General features: G+C 44.9%; 1 long non-coding RNA gene across 1 annotated transcript; it reads right to left on the reverse strand.

Annotated features, from left to right (window-relative positions):
* Positions 1–9561: 9561 nt before the first annotated feature.
* Positions 9562–10230, reverse strand: LOC106911551 (uncharacterized). Its single transcript, XR_015764001.1, has 3 exons — positions 10133–10230; positions 9857–10037; positions 9562–9716 (listed from the first exon to the last, which is right to left on the reverse strand). It is a non-coding gene; the product is annotated as an uncharacterized LOC106911551 (long non-coding RNA).
* Positions 10231–13754: the final 3524 nt, after the last annotated feature.

Genomic DNA, 13754 nt, shown 5'->3' on the forward strand with positions numbered 1-13754 from the left:
CAAGGAGCAGAACATTCAGTCTGTTGCAGTGGTATGATTTTAGGCTTAATGTTTATTTTGTGATTATTAATAAGTGATTGCTGTGGTAAGAGGAGGAAACTAAATATATCGCTGCACTTGACTTTACTGTATGGCCAGCTCGCCGTTACTGTCTCTTAGTCTGCAGTTGTGGAGTCACAATGCCTGGGATCATGAGCGCCCCCTAACATAAGGCAAGAAAACGGCTTGCCTCCCCTCGAAGCTGTTCTCTGCTGTGACAAAACACTGTACATTAGCTAAATTATGGAAAATCAGTTCATACATTAAATGTTTTTTAGCCATTTCATTGGCGACATACAGACAGGAGGAGCATGCTCCCATAGAATGGCAGCCAGTGCAGTTAGCGAGAGGTTGATCAATCCCAGGTGAGGCTCAGCTCGCTGCTGCCTCACTGGCTTCGCTTCTGAGCATTTGAATGGGAAAATGAGAAAATCCAGCGATTTTGAAGAAACAATAATCAGAATTGGCAAAGCTAAATGAAAACTAGGTACTTTATAGTACAAACCACATTATGAAAATAGCAATATAAATTATACATTATTTTTTCATGATGACAGGTGAGGCTCTGCCACACGTCATTGACTTCCAGGTGGTTTAAAATGGAAAAGAGGGGGTTTAAATATCTTGGTGCATATTTGGGAGATGGGGACACAGAAAAAAAGAACTGGGGGGAGTGATGGAAGTGATGAAGGTTAGAGAAGTGGAGATGGTTGTTACCGCAGATGTCTTATAGAGGGAGAATGCTCATTATGAATAATTTAATTGCTTCTTTATTGTGGCACAAGTTGGCATGTTTGGAACCACCTGCTGGATTACTTAACAGAATTCAATCATATATGATTAAGTTTTTTTGGGACAAACGTTGGGTATCCCAGGCTGTGCTTTTCTTACACTAAGAGGAAGGTGGACAAGGATTGGTTCATCTAGAGTAGCGGTTCTCAACGTGGGCGGTATCGCCCCCAAGGGGGCGTTCAGAGGACGGCAGGGGGCGCTGGCGGACATTTTTACAAAAGGGGGGCGCTGGGATGCCTTTGGGGGGCGTTTGGTCGAAGGTAAACTTTACACTTTAAATGCACAATGCCAGTTTAGACTTTGAGCAACTTGATAAAATTGTATTGTGTAACATTAAACCATGTCTAGCTGCAACAATAAACATGGCAGCTCTTCTTCTATTCAGTGTTTGTTAGCTTCTGTTAGCTTCTTGGCGCAGCTCCGTTCTCCTGCTACTGGTAGCTAAAATCACGATACCCTCACTTTGTATCCCTCTGAAAAATGAACCCATTTAAATAAAGAAATCCCTCCACGATAGAGAGCGTTCATTTTATAGCGTTAACACCTGAGCTGTAAGTGGTCTGGTATGAAACTGGGCGTGATAGAACAACACAGCACTTTTACATTTCAATAATCAGAATACCGAAATTGTTTCCGTTGTTTTAAAAGGTTTATGTCAGTCTGACTTTTCCCCATCGATACGCTTCCCGACCGCCCTGCACCTTAGAGGGTTAAAAAAAAAAAGACGCGCACATTGCTCAAAACTCTGAAACAGGAGAAGCGGGACATAAAACGGAGCGACGAACTAGATGTGAATTATGGCATAAAAACAGAGAATCCGACGTTGAACAGTGAAAAATCAACACATGATGATTAGGCGGCGCAGCAGGTGATGAGTAAAGATTACTGATGGTGAGCGACATGATCAAATAAATCTAGCAACAGAAAAGAAACTAAAGTGGACATAGCAATAAACCAAGAGAGGATAATACTAATCAAAGGAAACTAAATGGAAACGAATGAAGAACAAAATGCAAAAATAAACTAAGAAACTAAAGTAAATACAGAGGAATAAACTGGTATGGCAAGACCTTTCGATCAATAATTAATACAGAAGACTGTATGGCAAGAACACTATTTCCAGATAAAAAGTAAAATAATATTGTTGAAGTGCCATGGGTTTGTTGAGACCACATCTAATACTGAGAATAAATATATCTTACAGATTATAACAGTAAATAACTTATCACTTATTCATGTTTTTAATTAGATTTGATTAAGAACCAGATTTGTTCTTTGTAATTTCTGTCCAGTAAAACTATTAATCTATAAATCAATAGACACGTCTATATAAAGATATAATCCATGTTTCTGTCTCATATTTCTATGGCATTAAAAGGACCTGGAACTTTTGTTTTTCCACTGAAAGCTCTGGTTTGCACAATAAATGCCATGTGGGTGAAATTTTATGGATGATGCTCTGATGTCCCATTCTCCTGAAGGCAGCACAGAGCTGCACAACCAGAAACCGACAGAAACACTGAAGAAAAGAAGAGCTATGATTAATGTAGTTACAGTTCTATCCATGTTTTAATGTTGCAGAGCTCAGTCGTTTTGCAAATAGTTCAAAGTTTAAACTGGCATGTTGAACATCTTTTATCTGATCATTTTGTGGAATATTTAACAACTAGAAAATGGCAACAAGAATATATTTTCCACTCTGATTGGCTGCTGTTAGGCCTACAGATTTTAACTTGAATGTTCATTAAATTTTTCATAGACACCTGTGAAAATAATTTCTATTCCCATGGCTTTTTTGTTCTCTGGGAAATTATTTTTGATGATAAATACAGAAACAAGCATAAAAATCAAAACATCTACAATAGTGATAGTAATATTAATAATAAAATAATAGTCAGTGCAAAGTAGCCTGCAAATTTTTTGGTGGGTCCCTCCTGGACCCTTATCCAGGTCCAGGAGGGACCTGGATAAGGGTCCCTCCGCTCTGAGCTGGGAGAGGACCCGAGCTCAGAGGATGAAAGAGACCACCTGTGGAGGGTGAGAAGGGAATTTTTTTTTTATATATTATTTTTTATTTTTATTTTTATTTTTTCATCCTCTGAGCTCGGGTCCTCTCCCAGAGGCCTGGGAACTTGAGGTTTCTCCTCCAGTATCTTGGCTGTGCCTAGAACTGCACATTTCTGGACTGAGATGTCTGATGTTGTTCCTGGGATCTGTTTGAGCCACTGCTCCAGTTTGGGGGTGACTGCCCCGAGGGCCCCGATAACCACAGGCACCACTGTGGTCTTCTCCAGTTCCTCTCTGAGGCCCTGGTATTTCTCCAGTTTCTCGTGCTCCTTTTTCCTGATGTTGTGGTCACTTGGTATTGCTACATCCACCACAACGGCTTTCCTCTGTTCTTTATCCACCACCACAATGTCCGGTTGGTTCGCCATTACCATCTTGTCTGTCTGGATCTGGAAGTCCCACAGGATCTTAGCTCGGTCATTCTCCACCACCTTTGGGGGTGTCCCCCATTTTGACCTCGGGGCTTCCAGTCCATATTCTGCACAGATGTTCCCAGTGTTGTGGTACTCGAGATCGGTCTTGGTCTCGAGTCCGGTCTTAAGACCGTTTTCTGATAGTCTCGGTCTCGTCTCGGACTCGACCGCATTTGGTCTCGGTCTTGTCTCGGTCTCGGGCTCTGAGGACTCGGCAATTTATTTCAAGACCAGTCGAGACCGCAACTGTGAAAATACCACTAAACGTACAGCATACTGTCCTGTTTATTTGTTAACATCTTTCTTTTCAGTGGATGCAAAACGCACCGATTAAAATCCAGGCGACTACTGTTTCTGTTACTCCCCCCTCCCTCCTCCGCTCCCCTCCCCCTCCCCACCTTCCACTCGGGCGTGGCGCTCCAGGACATGCGCAGTGGTTTCCTCTCAGCGGCAGAAAATGTTTGTCTAATCGTCAGTAATATAATAGCGCTGCATAAATAGTAAGAAATCCGATGGCCACAGCTAACTCAGCAGCGCTTCGCTTTCACAGACGGTGGGAACAACGTCTAACTTTTTTCGTCACTTAGAAAAGAAGCTCAAAGAAGGTAAGCTCCGCTAACGTGATGTTAGCAAAGCTAGCTGTACAGAGACACATAAGAATTTGTGATGAAAAAAAGTCACTCACTGCCTGAATTATTGTGCGGAGGTGTAGACTGACTTGTGGCATATATGGGACAACGCTATGTCCAAAAGTCTGCAATATAGTGATGTGACATTCAGAAACAGTCGATTCTTCTCCACGGCTCTTTACTTATTAGATAGGACTGGAGTGTCACTCACTGAGAGCCGTTGTTCTATCAGATTACCATACATGCAGTGAGTACCATGCCTGCGCATGCGCATTAAGAAGTCCGATCGTCAGAGGAGTTGTCAGTTCACCATATGCAGCAAGTTATGATGAAAATAAGTCATTAAATTGTTTTCAATGATAACTATATAGATATACATGTGTTGTCATGGTTTCAAAGTGTATTTAAAGCAGGTCTGGCTGCAGCTGGAGTCAGCTACAACGCACGCCCATATAAAACTCACTTAACCTCTAAGTCAGGATGCCATTCAACTGTTAATAAAGTGTATGACGATCTACATCATGATTCTATGTTGCTGGCATAGATGCAGTGAGTACCATGCCAGCACATGCGCCTTAAGTCTGACCGTCAGTGGAGTTGTCAGTTCAGCATTCGCAACAAGTTATGACGAAAATAAGTCATTAAATTGTTTATAATATGACATAATATGATAACTAGATAGATATACATGTGTTGTCATGGTTTCAAAGTGTGTTTAAAGTAGGTCTGGCTTTAGCTGGATGTCATACATGTCATAAAATGGTGTGGTTGGTGGTGAGGATAATCGCTGAGACCCAGGTAGGTGGTGAAAAATGATGAGTTTAATGATGAAGCTCAGAGCAGTCCAAGAACAGGCAGCACGGCGGAGAAACTAGCACACAGCTAAACACCGGTAGCAACTGACACAAGACTGAACTAGGAGCTAGCTAACCGGGACTTCACAGTTCCACCGGAGAGCTCACACGACTTGACAGCAATTGACAAACTTGGACTTGGACATAGACAAACAACGACAGACAACGACAAGGACCCGACGAGGAACACAGACAACAGGTGGGTTTAAATACAGACGGGGTAATCAAGGGAATACGACACACCTGGGGAGCAATCAACAGGGAAGACAGAGACTCACAGGGAACAGGACTACACAGGGAAAACAGGACTGAACACAGAAGAACTCCAAAATAAACACACAGAAACCCAGGGATCATGACAGTACCCCCCCCTCAAGGGCGGATACCAGACGCCCACAAAAACAGAAAAGTCCAAAAACCAAAAACAACCCAGCAGGGTGGGTGGAGGGGCGACGGCAGGAGGGCCAGAGTCCAGAAAACAGTCCAAAACACAAAACAAAACTCCCCATCAGGGTGGGCGAGGAAGCGAGGAGGCGGGTCCGGCGGTCTCTTCCGCCGGCGCAGAAACCGGAGTCGTAGAGGCGGGTCCGGCGGGCGGCGTCTCCGGCGCAGAAACCGGAGTCCAGGAGGCGGGTCCGGCGGGCGGCGTCTCCGGCGCAGAAAGCCGAGACGAGGAGGCGGGTCCGGCGGGCGGCGTCTCCGGCGCAGAAAGCCGAGACGTGGAGGCGGGTCCGGCGGGCGGCGTCTCCGGCGCAGAAAGCCGAGACGTGGAGGCGGGTCCGCCGGGCCGGCAGGAAGGCCGGCTGGAAACTCGGGCGGAGCAGACTCAGGAAACTCGGGCGGAGCAGACTCAGGAAACTCGGGCGGAGCAGACTCAGGAAACTCGGGCGGAGCAGACTCAGGAAACTCGGGCGGAGCAGACTCAGGAAACTCGGGCGGAGCGGGCTCGGGGAGCTCTGGCTCGGGGGATGGCTGCGCTCCGGCAGCAGGCTCGGGGAACTCTGGCTCGGGGGATGGCTGCGCTCCGGCAGCAGGCTCGGGGAACTCTGGCTCGGGGGATGGCTGCGCTCCGGCAGCAGGCTCGGGGAACTCTGGCTCGGGGGATGGCTGCGCTCCGGCAGCAGGCTCGGGGAACTCTGGCTCGGGGGATGGCTGCGCTCCGGCAGCAGGCTCGGGGAACTCTGGCTCGGGGGATGGCTGCGCTCCGGCAGCAGGCTCGGGGAACTCTGGCTCGGGGGATGGCTGCGCTCCGGCAGCAGGCTCGGGGAACTCTGGCTCGGGGGATGGCTGCGCTCCGGCAGCAGGCTCGGGGAACTCTGGCTCGGGGGATGGCTGCGCTCCGGCAGCAGGCTCGGGGAGCTCTGGCTCGGGGGAAGGCTGCGCTCCGGCAGCAGGCTCGGGGAGCTCTGGCTCGGGGGATGGCTGCGCTCCGGCAGCAGGCTCGGGGAACTCAGGCTCGGGGGATGGCTGCGCTCCGGCAGCAGGCTCGGGGAGCTCAGGCTCGGGGGAAGGCTGCGCTCCGGCAGCAGGCTCGGGGAGCTCGGGCGGCTGCGCTCCGGCAGCAGACTCGGGGAGCTCGGGCGGCTGCGCTCCGGCAGCAGACTCGGGGAGCTCGGGCGGCTGCGCTCCGGCAGCAGACTCGGGGAGCTCGGGCGGCTGCGCTCCGGCAGCAGACTCGGGGAGCTCGGGCGGCTGCGCTCCGGCAGCAGACTCGGGGAGCTCGGGCGGCTGCGCTCCGGCAGCAGACTCGGGGAGCTCGGGCGGCTGCGCTCCGGCAGCAGACTCGGGGAGCCACAGAGCAGGCCACGCCACTAGCCGCGCCGTTTGCCGCCCAGGCGAAAGCCTGGCTGCCTGAAACCCCAGCACCACGGGGACGGTGGCGACTGGAGACGGGCGGACGGCGGTGGCTGGTGAGGAGGCAGGAACTGGTGGAGGTAATGAGTTAACGGTGGCGGCTGGAGGTTTGGCTGGTGCAGGAGACAACGGAGAGGCTGGAGACGGGCAGACGGAGGTGGCGGCTGGAAGGAAGACTGGAACTGGTTGAGGTGGCTTGAACGGGGTGGTGAAAACTTTCTTTCGCTGAAATTCCTCGTAGAGTTCTTGAATTAAGTCCAGCATGAACGGATCGGCATGAAACATGTTGCGGAGATGACTGAAATCCTCCTCATATTCAATGTTATAAATGTCCGGGGATTTGAGGAATGGGTATACGGGTGGAGCTGTGGTGGTGGTTGCTGGGTCCATGCTGAAAGCGTTCCTCACCGGTCTGGTCGGGTCCTTCTGTCATAAAATGGTGTGGTTGGTGGTGAGGATAATCGCTGAGACCCAGGTAGGTGGTGAAAAATGATGAGTTTAATGATGAAGCTCAGAGCAGTCCAAGAACAGGCAGCACGGCGGAGAAACTAGCACACAGCTAAACACCGGTAGCAACTGACACAAGACTGAACTAGGAGCTAGCTAACCGGGACTTCACAGTTCCACCGGAGAGCTCACACGACTTGACAGCAATTGACAAACTTGGACTTGGACATAGACAAACAACGACAGACAACGACAAGGACCCGACGAGGAACACAGACAACAGGTGGGTTTAAATACAGACGGGGTAATCAAGGGAATACGACACACCTGGGGAGCAATCAACAGGGAAGACAGAGACTCACAGGGAACAGGACTACACAGGGAAAACAGGACTGAACACAGAAGAACTCCAAAATAAACACACAGAAACCCAGGGATCATGACAATACAACTGTTAATAACCAAGTGTATGATGATCTACGTCATGATTCTATGTTGCTGATTAAATAAAATCATATGGTAATGACAGCGTATGCATGTCTGAGCTAAGCATACCACTATCTGACAACGTATTCTGATCTGACAGAACACCGTGAGTTCGTGTTAAACCCGTTTTTTGTTCTAGTAATGCTCTGTGTACACTGCATCATTATTTAATTTAATTATGTACGTTGATATTTAAATTAACAAATAACTAAAACACAAGAATGAAAGAGCACGCAGAGCATGCACATTGCTCTTTGATTGTTTTTGTTCAAACTGGCAGCTGTAATGTCTGCCATGGTGTCAGACTACCTGGCTTCATGTACTGGGATAGAGAGTGAAAACAGTCACGATGAGCGCCTTCTGTTTGGTTACTTCTTGCTTGTTGCTCCTTGGTCAGTGTTCATAGTTGAGCGTTATTTACCATCAGGGCATTGCCTCAATTGCTATGTTTAATGGTGCAACAGTGGTGGTTTCTTACATGAGCAATATGGGCAAATGTCCAGGGTGTTATGTTTTTAGGGATGGCACGAGACCATCACACATTGTAACACAGAAATGGAATATTTAATATTGGTAAAATGTATTAAGTATTTAATATCTAGTTGTTTTTATGGGAATATGGATCTTTCAGATTATTTTGAGAAGCAATTTTGATCATATTTCACATTTTATCATATCATGTAGAGCGCGGTGCTGGTCTTGGTCTTGACTCGGTCTCGACTTTCCTCGGTCTTGGTCTTGACTTGGTCTCGGACCCTAAAAGTCTTGGTCTTGTCTCGGTCTCGATACACTCTGGTCTTGGTCTTGTCTTGGTCTCGGGTTAGGTGGTCTTGAACACAACACTGGATGTTCCTGTACACTATGCCCGCCACTTGGTTATGTCGTTCCATGTACGCTTTCCCTGCCAGCATCTTGCACCCTGCTGTTATGTGCTGGACTGTCTCAGAGGCCTCCTTGCACAACCTACACCTTGGGTCTTGTCTGGTGTGGTAGATCTGAGCCTCTATTGCTCTGGTGTTTAGGGCCTGTTCCTGGGCGGCCAGGATGAGGGCCTCTGTGCTGTCCTTGAGTCCAGCTTTCTCCAGCCATTGGTAGGATTTCCTGATATCAGCCACTTCAGTTTTTTGTCGGTGGTACATCCCATGTAGGGGCTTGTCCTCCCATGATGGTTCCTCCAGCACCTCGTCCTCTGTTCCCCAGTGTCTGAGACATTCGCTGAGCACATCATCCGTTGAGGCTTTGTCCTTGATGTATTTATGGATCTTGGATGTCTCATCCTGGACAGTGGCTCTCACACTCACTAGTCCTCTGCCTCCTTCCTTACGGCTTGTGTACAGTCTCAGGGTGCTGGATTTGGGCTATATATATATATATATATATATTTATATATATATATATATATATATTTATATATATATATATATATGTATATGTATATATGTCACTGACAAAGAACACTGTCACACCAGTGTAGATCTTTGTCAGCAGTACATTCACAAATGATTACAGACTATTATCAGTCACTACTGAAGTTGTCGTCAAAGGTAACACTCTCTCCTCCTGACAAAGTCTGTAGATCAGGGGTGTCCAAAGTCGGTCCTAGTGGCCCGGCATCCTGCATGTTTTATTTCTCTCCCTGCTGGTAGTAACAACCTTTTCAGCTTGTCAGTGTTCTTCTTAGGCCTTCTAACGAGCCATCATTTGATGCAGGTGTGTTAAACAAGGGAGAGAATAAAACACACAGGATGCCGGGCCTCCAGGACCCACATTGGGCTCCCCTGCTGTAGATAATACTCTGTTGCCTGCAGCTTCATCTGTTGGTGCTGCAGCTCTCTGGAGACCTCTTGGACATTCGTCAGTTAGGGCACAGGACAAACCTTTAAAGTTGAACATCAATAAAAATAAAAATACAAAATTTAGATGCTTTAACTTTTGGTATGTTTATGCAATACTTAAAAACCTACTTTTAAATTTACCTCCCGATAACAGGCGGGAAACTCCTTTAGAGTGTCTTCATAGGATGACAGAGATTTCCAATGATGATCCATCAACAAGGATCCTCTTTTCCTCTTCCAGTCTGTTTACTATCATGATGTCATCGATTGCCCTTGTTTTTGTGTGAAGACTGACAGGGTCTGAAATGTATTTATGAAAAGAACAAATCAACTCAGTAAAAGTTTAAATTTGTAAGTTTAGGTCAACACCTGGAGTATTTAGTAACATTATCTACCAGGTATGATGAGAGTATAAAATATATTAGTGTATGTTTATTTACCACTGTGTGATGCTGCCATGGCAATGTTGTGTCACTGGACAGGATCTCTTCCAAAGATCCTGGAACTTCTGTGTCTGTATCAGTGTTCAAGTGACCAACATCTTCTAAAGCCAATGCTAAGATGTTTTCTCCTTTCTGATCTTGCGATGAGCCTTGGCACAAGCTTTGTGTCCATCTGTGTCTGCACAAACATATACAAACAACATCAACTGTGTCAAAGATGTTTATGCAGTATGTACCAGCAAAGTTATTCAATGCCTGGTCAGTGTTCCTTACCTTACATTCATGGGCTTTGCTATGAAAAACTGAGAGAAATGGCTTCATTTTAAGCAGGTGTTGGAGCTCAGGACAGCTTTTTGTTAGTTTTCAAGATATGGTCAGTACTTGCATGTTACATCCATGGAAAAAAAGGGATTGTCTGTTGGCCAGCCTTTGTTAAAAGAACAAGGGGTATGCAAATATCTCATACCCTATCTCTAAGAGCACTAAGCAGCACTCCATGTCTGCACACCGCTAGCTCCAAGATTCCTCATCCAGTTTGCTGCTGGATCTGTGAGAGATCTCCCTGGCTGCAGACCATTGCCCACCACAAAATCTAGAATGCATACAGTTCAGTCAGGTATGCTATTATTACAGGCGAAAAGGTTACTGTTGATATACATCTACAATCTGTAGTCTTACATTTTTGGTTGATTTGTGTATACAGTCCATAAATTTTCCTACGTTTTCATCCTTGGCTATGAAAAGGTCCTGAAATATAGCCTGTTCCTCCAATCTGAAAAACAAGCAAAAAATACACTTCATGAGGTGTTATAGTCCAAAAGTAGTGAACATCACTAACATATACAAAGAATTGTTATATTGTAAACATTTTACAATACCTTGCTGCATTCTTTAAATGGTAATACTTGCAGCTTCCATCCACTGAAACTGAAAGCACATCCAGGGTACAAGCTTGACACTTGAAGGGATCCTTCCTTAACATTTTATCCAACTCATATGGCTTCCCACTCAAAACTCTTTTCAGGAACCTGTCAGCCGAGATTGTACCTGTCTGATTTAAAATGAGAGATAAAAAAAGAAAACATAAAATAGGACATAGGTGTCCAAATACCAGGCATCAAGAATAGGTGTCTTTCAAGTTTAAGGTGTGTCTCTGGCACAAAACATCTCACTCAATTAATTTTGATGTTAACAAGACTTTGTATGATCTGAATGCTGTTTAACCAGTTCCACCAAAATGTTGAAGAACATAACCACGCAAGAATGGAGTCAGACGGCCCTTCTGGGATATGTTCGTCAAAGTACTCACACGACCAATATAGACAGTTATTTAAATTTTGATAACATAGTTTTTTTATATTTTGGTTTTGAGTCATTCAAAAAATTGTTATTCATACCATTGAGCATGACCACAGTGACTGCCTGTCCTGGTTTGATCCTCAAACACTCTGATGGACAATCACAAATTCTAACTGGGATCTCCACAGGTACGAATTGTGCTAAAGAGGTTGACATGTTGGATGCTTGAATGTAAAGAAAACAAAACTTACACTTTCTTTTCTTATCGGCCACTCTGACTTAAGGAGACGGCATGGTCAGCAGGTGACATGAACGCAGATGTGGCTGATCTATGGGGGGAGACAGATGACGGAGTGGGAGGAGAGGCAGCTGGAGAGGTGCTTCTGGGTCTTTTCTTCTTCTGAAAAGACTGAGAGGATGGGACAACAGGAGGAGAAACAGAAACAAGATCAATCACTATCACAGTATCTTCCTGGTTCTCTGGTGTCATCATTGGATGCTCCTCAGTAAGCATCCCAGGCTGCTCCTGACCTATGTTCTCTGTCTGTTCAAAGATCAGGTTCTCAGCTCTTTACTTCTCTTCATCTGGCTTGCAACAGCAATAAATAACATAGACAGGAGGAAAGAAATGTGCCTGTACTGATGCAAGTTAATTTTTGATTCAAGTAAATGACCTATAGCTGCAATCAGTATATTCAGACAAAGTTCATAAACAAAACTTTAAAGATCATCACAGCCTAGGGGCACTGATGTTTTTAGCAACCCTCCAATTTTACAAAGTGGCCAGAACAAACATGATTATAAACACTATTATGTGACTCTATCATGGCTAATTAAACGTATTAAGCACAGGTACAATGTACAGGTACAATTAGCCTCCAAGAGGCTAATTTAGCTAGCTTCCACCGTATATTTTCCGGCAAAAAAATGTTACCAACGTGCCTTCAACCATTCACATCACAATCCTACTGCCATTAAGTCCTAAAACTACCATCAGTAACTTTATAACGTAACACTTTGGAGTTATTTTTGGTTTTAGAGTACAAAAACATTTTGACAGATGCAGGTGAGTACTTACACTCCAGTGAGTAGAAACTCACTGGAGTGTAAGTGTCGCATATGAGGACGTCAGCTTATTCTTCTTCTTGGGTTTTTGTGGGATCCGTCCTTATTTTTATTATTTCAATCAAAAATATTAAAACGTTTACAGAACAGTTTGGCATGCAATCACAAAAGAAAATACATCTTAATTTTTCTTAAATTTATTTGGTGTAAATCATTGATATGATACTCAAAAATAGTTAGTAAATTTAAAAAAAGGCTTTTAAATCAAGCTAACAACAACCACAACAAAAACCCTCCGGTTTTATATTTTACTGAGTTATTTTTAAATACCGAATTAAAGTGCTTTGACCGATACGTCTGACATGTATTTGTAGTAAATATTCTTAATATCCTGTTCAAACTAGCACATAAATTGTAAATAAAGGTTTTAAAAAAATAGAATAGACTCGTCATCTTACTCGTTCCTAGGTCGTCAGTATCGGATGCTTAGGGAGCGGTACAGCATTCAATGAGAGAACCCTTGGCGTCAACATGTGACGCTGAGGGTACCTGCCCAAGTGTCAATATGTGACGAGTTGGGAGTGAGAATGTGTTGGTCATCCATGTAAGAGTACAGCTAACTCTGAAGGAGCTGCAAACATTCTCAGATGGGAGAATCAGTCAACAGGACTTAGTTGTCCATTTTAAATACCAGGTCACTATGGCACAGAAAATTATATCTTGCCAACTTAGTATATAAATAATCCTCTGAACATCATTCATTAGTTTAATGGCACCCATGTTTAATCTGTAAAGCTTCTTACATTAAGACAGTAATCCACCCCAGTGGGTGGAGTCAAAGTAAATGATGTCGGCATGAGGACAGTCTTCACTCTTGTGCAGAATCATTTCAGAATCTGCTGCAAGATTTTTTTCAGAGTATACATAAAAATGTATTTATTTAAGAGTACATTTTTAATTCTTGTTGTCTTTATTCAAAGTAAGTTGTATTTAAACAGATTGTCTCTGTAGGCTTGTGTGCTTCAATTTGATGTTCATTTGTCTGCTTTATGTGAGCTCTATTAATAATGTCATGTCTAAATTCTCCACAGTTCTGGTCTGCAATTCCAGGATCCAACAAAGTCTTCCTCAGATAGTAAAGGAGAATTCTCAAGTTCAAATTCAATGCAGCCATGAAGATAAAACTCGTCCATTCATGCTCTGGTACCAGCAAAGGGATCATGGCCAGCCTGTAATCTTCATCGGATATGAATATGGCACCAAAGCCCAAATCTATGGTGGTCCTTTCGAGGAGCAGTTCAAGATGAAAAGAGAGAACAGTCTTACAGGAATTCTGACTGTTCTCTCAGCAAACCCGTCACACTCAGCCGTGTATTTTTGTGCTATCACAGACCACAGTGATGTGGTCGGGGGCCTTTCCTTCACAAAAACCCCTCAGTGCATGTTATCAAATGAACAGAACCATCATACAGTGCTAAGCAAAAATGATCTGCTTTAAGCATTTTAGATCAAACAAAGACAGCAGAAGATG

Source organism: Poecilia mexicana, unplaced genomic scaffold (assembly GCF_051168715.1).
Source record: "Poecilia mexicana isolate PSO_F unplaced genomic scaffold, ASM5116871v1 scaffold_8, whole genome shotgun sequence".
NCBI lineage: Eukaryota > Metazoa > Chordata > Actinopteri > Cyprinodontiformes > Poeciliidae > Poecilia > Poecilia mexicana.